Source organism: Leptonychotes weddellii, chromosome 3 (genome assembly GCF_054177405.1).
Source record: "Leptonychotes weddellii isolate Sample4059 chromosome 3, ASM5417740v2, whole genome shotgun sequence".
NCBI lineage: Eukaryota > Metazoa > Chordata > Mammalia > Carnivora > Phocidae > Leptonychotes > Leptonychotes weddellii.
Window position 1 is genome coordinate 15605750 of NC_138371.1, and position 6484 is coordinate 15612233.

Below are 6484 nucleotides of genomic sequence, written 5' to 3' on the forward strand. Positions count from 1 at the left end.
TCAGCATTTTAAGTTGAAAGATCTTTTAACATCTGTACTTTCAAGAAGCCCCCCAAATTAAACTATCAAAATAGACTTTAAACAGCTAGTGAATATGTCCAACTTTGACTGAAAACCCACTGTGAGCTAGATAGCTTAAGTAAAAACACTTTTTTACACTTTTTTACATATAACTGCATGTGGTTTCATTTTATTTCTCAAGCCAGTATTTGCCCAATTATATCCTGAACTAAATTTGGTATTAGACTTGACTTCGTACTTGGGGCCATTTCCCATGACAGAACAGTAAACTTACAGTCCCATTCCCTTGCCTCAGTGGATACTCACATGACAAGAGGGCAGCTCAAATCAAGCTTGCTTTAATATTCTTCACATGTTACAATAAACTCAGCTTTCCTGTGGCATTAGGAGCCCAGTGACCAAGTAATATGCAAATTTATTCTGGATAAAGAATAACCCCGGCCCCCACTGGCAAGGAAAACCAATGTTCTAGGGAAAGAACCTCAGATAATAAAAATGAATTGGTAGAATGAGGTCCTCACCCACTTACCGTCCGTGGGGATGTGTGGGCTGGTAGCTTTGGGCAATTGCAAAATAGGGTGAGGCCAAGTGGGATGGCCACAGCAAGGAAGCCGCAACCAAACCATTCTGGGAATTGCTTGTGTAAATTCACAAACTAGATTACCACTGAGTGGGCACTTTCAACATACATAAGTCAATTGGCATGCTGTGACTGAGTGCCATCTTATGGAAGTGGTATTTGTCACAGACCCAATAAATACTTCAAGGTATGCCAGGGGGGAAAAAAAAAGTCCCTCCAGGGGCTTGGAGCAAAGGTACTTCTTAGTCATAATTCTGTCTATAGTCAGCCCCAAATATGCTCAGCATGGTTGTAGCATTCTGTCCTGAACTGAACTAGAAAGAGGTTAGAGGCAAGTGCTTATACGTAGTGTAAATAATAACTGCAGCTGGGTGGAGGGGAGGAAATAGGTTGAAAAACAAGTTTACCATCTTCAGTTCATTGCCTTGTTCTTTATTCTACATTCTCTGAAATATATTTAGTCTTTATTGTTTTTAATTTTTAATTGAGTCTTTTCAAACTTTTAAAGTGTGCAGAAAATTAAAGAACAGATAGCTAGGTACTCACCATCACTATTAAATCAGTGTCTCTGTTCCTTGTTTATGATGTAATTTATTAGAACTATTGGTTAATGTAATCTAATTTTTAATGGAGTTATGTTTTTTTGAATGTTAAGAAAGCCTTGCCTATCGCAATAATATAAAAAGACTTTTCCGTAATTCCTTCTAAATGTTTAACAGTTTTTCTTCTCACATTTTGGTGTTTAATCCATCTGGGATTTACTTCTGTATGTTAGAAAGGGATCTAACTTTATTTTTTCAATATGCATCTTGAAAAATCTTGTTTTTTTTCATTTTTGAGTGTAGCCTATCCTTCCCCCACTGATTTTTCATACCACCTGTGTCATATACCTTATCCCATATATGAATAAATCTGTTACTGGGTACTCTTCTTCTGTCCCTAATCTGTTTGTCTATTTCTTTGTCATTGCCACACTTTTTATATTTCTAAGCTTCAATGTAAGCTTTGTGTCAGTTAAATCAAATTCTTTCCTTCTCTTCTTAAGGTTCTGATGGTTATTTTGGCTCCTTGCTCTTCCAACAAAAGATTTTATGAGTTTGTGAAGTTCTACCATGAATTAGGTTGGGGTTTCATTGTTATTAGATTAATGTGGAAGAGAATTGCTCTCTTTACAGTATTGATTCTATCTCTAAAGAAATAAGTTATATATTTTTCCATTTATTCAAGTATTCTTTTATGTTTTTCAAATATAAAACTTCAGGTTTCTAATTTTCTCCATCTTTTCTTAGATTTATTCATAGGCACATATTTTGTTGTTGCTGTTTTTAGTGTTGCCTTCTTTTTAATTTACATTTTCTACTTATTTGTTGTTGATACACAGAGTACCATTATTTTTTGTATATTGATCATGTATCCAGCAACCTTATTGAACTCTTTCATCAGCTCTATTCATTTGTAGAATGTTCTTGATATCCTATACAAATAATATTAAAAGTGAAGCACAATAACTCTGTTTCTTCCTTTCCAAAATTTATCTATTTTACTTTTCTTATCACACTGCTTAGAACCTATCAGTCAATGTAGATTAGAAATAATTATAGTTAGCATATTTTTTTTTACTTTAATAGGATACTAGTACCAATTCACCATTAACAATTGTATTTGCTATAGATATTTGGTAGATGCCCTTAACAAAGTTAAGAAGTTTCACTCTTACTCATAATTTACTAAGAGCATTTTCTAATAAATTCAGGTTAAATTTTATCAAATGCTCTTTTAAATTCATATATTGGAATGATCATAAATTTTTCTTCTTTAAAGTGTTATCGTGTATTGTGTATTATATTGTTATTGTGTACTGTAATGATAGACCTAGTTGAAATCAAAACCTCCTTGTATTCATTGGATAAAATCTTCTTTATTGTGATGGTTAATTTTTGACATACACTGACAATTCACCAGATTTCATTTATTATTTTTGTGTCTATATTTTTTTTCTTATATTGTTTGGGACTGGTTTTGTAAATAAGGTAAAATGGCTTCTTAAATAAGTTGGGAAGTTTTCTCTCTGTTTTCTGAAAGGGTTTGTGCAATTACTGCTTTTCTTCACATTTTGGTAAAAAAAATTACTTGAAAACCATCTAGGCCTGGGGCACCTGGGTGGCTCAGATGGTTGGGCGTCTGCCTTCGGCTCAGGTCATGATTCCAGGGTCCTGGGATCGAGCCCCGCATCGGGCTTTCTGCTCAGCGGGAGCCTGCTTCTCCCTCTCCCTCTGTCTCCCCTCTGCTCATGCTCTCTCTCTCTCCGTATCTCTGTGTCTCAAATGAATAAATAAAATCTTTAAAAAAAAAAAAAAGAAAAGAAAACCATCTAGGCCTAATGGGGTTGGGTGTAGAACTTTTACTACCAATTTGATTTTCACATTTTCTGATTTCTAATTTTGTTTTTCATTCACAAATTACTTAGAAGTGTGTGATTTTTCTTTTACTTCCAAATACATAGGAAAGAGGATTGATTTTCTATCTCTCTCTTTAATACTATTTTTGTTCCATGTGATCAGAGTAAATGGTCTATGAAATGATTTTTTATATTTGTGATTTGGTATGTGGTCAATTTTCATAAAAGTTCTATATGTGTTTCTGAAAAATGTACATTCTTAAACACAGAATACCAAATTCCATATATATTGCCCATTATACCAAGCCTGTTAATTTCATTAAAATTTCTATATTTTTCCAAAATGGTACTAGCTAAACATATCAGTCCTTAATTTTTTAAAAATGTATTAAAATCATGTGTACTGAAGTATTTGTCACATTCTACTTGTAATTCTGCTGACTTTCAACCTATATAGCAACCTCAAGCATCTAAATTGGCTCATACACATAAAAATTATTATTGCTGACAATTACATAAATATTTCCCTTTCTTTTTGTGAGCTCAACTATATATTTTTAACATTTTAAAATATTTTACCTAACTTTTCTAAGTGGTTGTACTAAATGGCTTTTCAAGGTTTTTTGTTTGAATTTGCCATGCTGCCAGAAGCAGAATGTAATTGGGAAGATGGAAGAAGGAAGGATGGGAGGAAGGTAGGAAGGAAGGAAAGAAGGAAAGAAGGAAGGAAGGAAAAAAAGACATCCTGAAAGATGATAGGTTTCTGTATATTCATCTGGATTCTGCTTTGTCTAGGTACTTTAGAAATTCCAGTGCCAGCCTATAGTGGGAAAAATGTATCTTAGAGTAGGGAGACTCCCCCTGCCATATACGTCACTTCTCCCCCTCTATTGGAATAAGGAGCTATCCTCACATAGGACTGGTGGAGAAATAATTTCTACTGTATAATAAGAATAACTAGACTACAGGCAAAGTGTTTTTATGTAGTACATGTTAGGGACTGTCTTCTATGCCTACTAACTTAATTAGTTCATATTTGAAGCTTTCAAAGAAAGAACACTCTTAGGAGGCTTCTGCTGCGTTTTTCTTTTCATGTGTACTAATTATTATACCTACAATCACATAATCAACCTCTTGGGTTGCAAGGAGAAACAAGGGTGTGAGTGGTTAATTGCAAAGGCAAGTGGCCCATTGCTTGTGCAATCAGCAGACCTCCAGCATATTAAATTTGGTGCCCAGTCATAGCATAAATATTACCAGTGGCACAAGCTGTCCTTTTAAAACTGACTTCATATATTCACTTGCAATTTTCTCAAACTCTTCAACCCTCTGCAACACTCTTAAAAAGCACAAACAAAAACAGAAAGAAAAAGATTACTCTCATTGGCAAACTTAATGATTTCATTCCTTCTTCTTTCCAAGTTGTTCCTATTGGGTCCTCCAAACCAGAAGCTTTAAAATGAAAATGAACTGGTAATAGATAAAGTTTGTATCTAGTTGTAATATTTTAATGCTATCATGCAATTCAATTACATCTTTCAAGCAAGTAAGAGCTGTTTTCAGTGTCGTTTGCTAAATTTATCACACCAAATCTAAAATGGAAAACAGTAGTTAGCTGTAAGCACTGAGCGAATGGTATTCTTTCTACTCTGAATCTAATGAGGCTCAAACTCTCACAATGGGAAATAATTCAACAACAATATTTATTTAGATGATGAGTCTGGTTCTCTGACCCATATGGTGATATACAGCAATGTTGTAAAGTAGATCTCTTCCAGATGGACATTAAAGCCCCAGCCCCATTCAGTCCAACAGTGGAACTGACAAATTGAGAAGGCAAGTCTGGTTTATTTTTAAACTGACCCCAGTAGTACTTAGGTTAGTTAAATCAGTTTTGACCTCCTCTAAAAGAATCATTAGAAGATGCCTCTAGGAAATAATGTTCAAAAAGACAACATACCATGACAGTGTTTAATTTGGTTCCAAAAATTAGTGTGATTAGCCGGAACATTTGCATACAAGCCTGGCTTCTCCTGCATGACTTTGAGAAAGAACTAAGCTTCATGAAGCCTCAGTTTCTCCATCTGCAAAATGGAAATAGTAATCCCTAACCTTATTCCCCAGAAAGGGTGAATGAATGCTTTTTAATTCTCAAGTGCCAAAAAGAATAAGTTATTATTTTTGTTATTTATGGAGATTATTTAACACTGAATCAAATCATGGATTGTTATGAGACCTTGCCTCAGTTAGATCTGTGACTGCATGTTTATGATGAACTTTTGGCCTATGACTTGCCTCGACTTTTTGGTTAACGACTCTGACAGCCGCATGTGAAGGGTCCTCTTTTGAGTGGTATGTGGGTGTGTTTTCCTCATATTTTCTGCAGATGTTTAAAATGAGTGTCAAAGTCAGGCCTCTTGGCGCCAGTCATGTGGGAATGAGCTGTCATTTTACATGACCCAAGATCTAATCCACCCCCCCTTCCTTTTCCTACCCAACTTCAATTTCCAGGTAAAGTTCAGAGTTTCATTTAGAGTGAAGTGGCTTCCCCAAGGGCAAGAAGGTATTAAATAGCCCACGAATGATCCCACTCATCAATCCTGTCTTATTGTGGCGCCAATATTTTCTTTGAGCTGGAAGGCACCTTTAATTTCATATTGTCTCCAGCAGTTTCATGAGATCAAATTCATCAAACATATCCCAAATGATTAGGGCTGACAGTTCAAATGTTACTTTTAAGAATCAGTGTCCAAAGTAACTTCATTTTAAGATAAAATTGCAATTTATTTATTCAATTTTCTGTCCTTTTCATTTTACTACCACACACATAAAGCCTATAAGCCCTAGTATTAGAAACAAAAATCCTTAATAAACTAAGTAAGAGACCAAGGAATTAATGGCTTTTAAGGGACGTTTTCAAACTGGTCACATAAAGAGATTAACTCCAAAGAGGTAAGCCATTGGTATTGCAGGCTCGGGTATCATAAGAGGAAGGATCATCCTACTATCCCTGGAATCACACCAGGTAGGACAGGGAGCCTCTATTTACTGTGCCACCAGGAACTGCACCCAAGATAAATCCACCAGCATGCCAAGTGCTCCTTCTCTAGCAGACAGGGCTAGTGAAAATGCATGTCTTGTGTTGAGACAGCCTTTGGAAAACCATATGCAATGGTATAGAAACAATATGATGAATTCATTTTCATATTCTCACCTTTATATTCTACTTTTTGCCCATAAACACTAGCTTGTAAACATCCCAGTGTGATATAAGTCTGTTTTTGTAGTTTTTATAAGGTAATCTACTAAATCAGTGATCCTGTCCCAGCTCCCTGCAAAAATTCATGCTCTGATAAATTCAAAAGAGTTTATGGCTGTTAATCCTGTGGCTTTGTTTGCCCTTTGATATTTCTGTAGTGATTCTCCTTCCACTAATGGGAAAATTACCCATTTTATTGTGCTTACTGCCATATGATCAATTTACA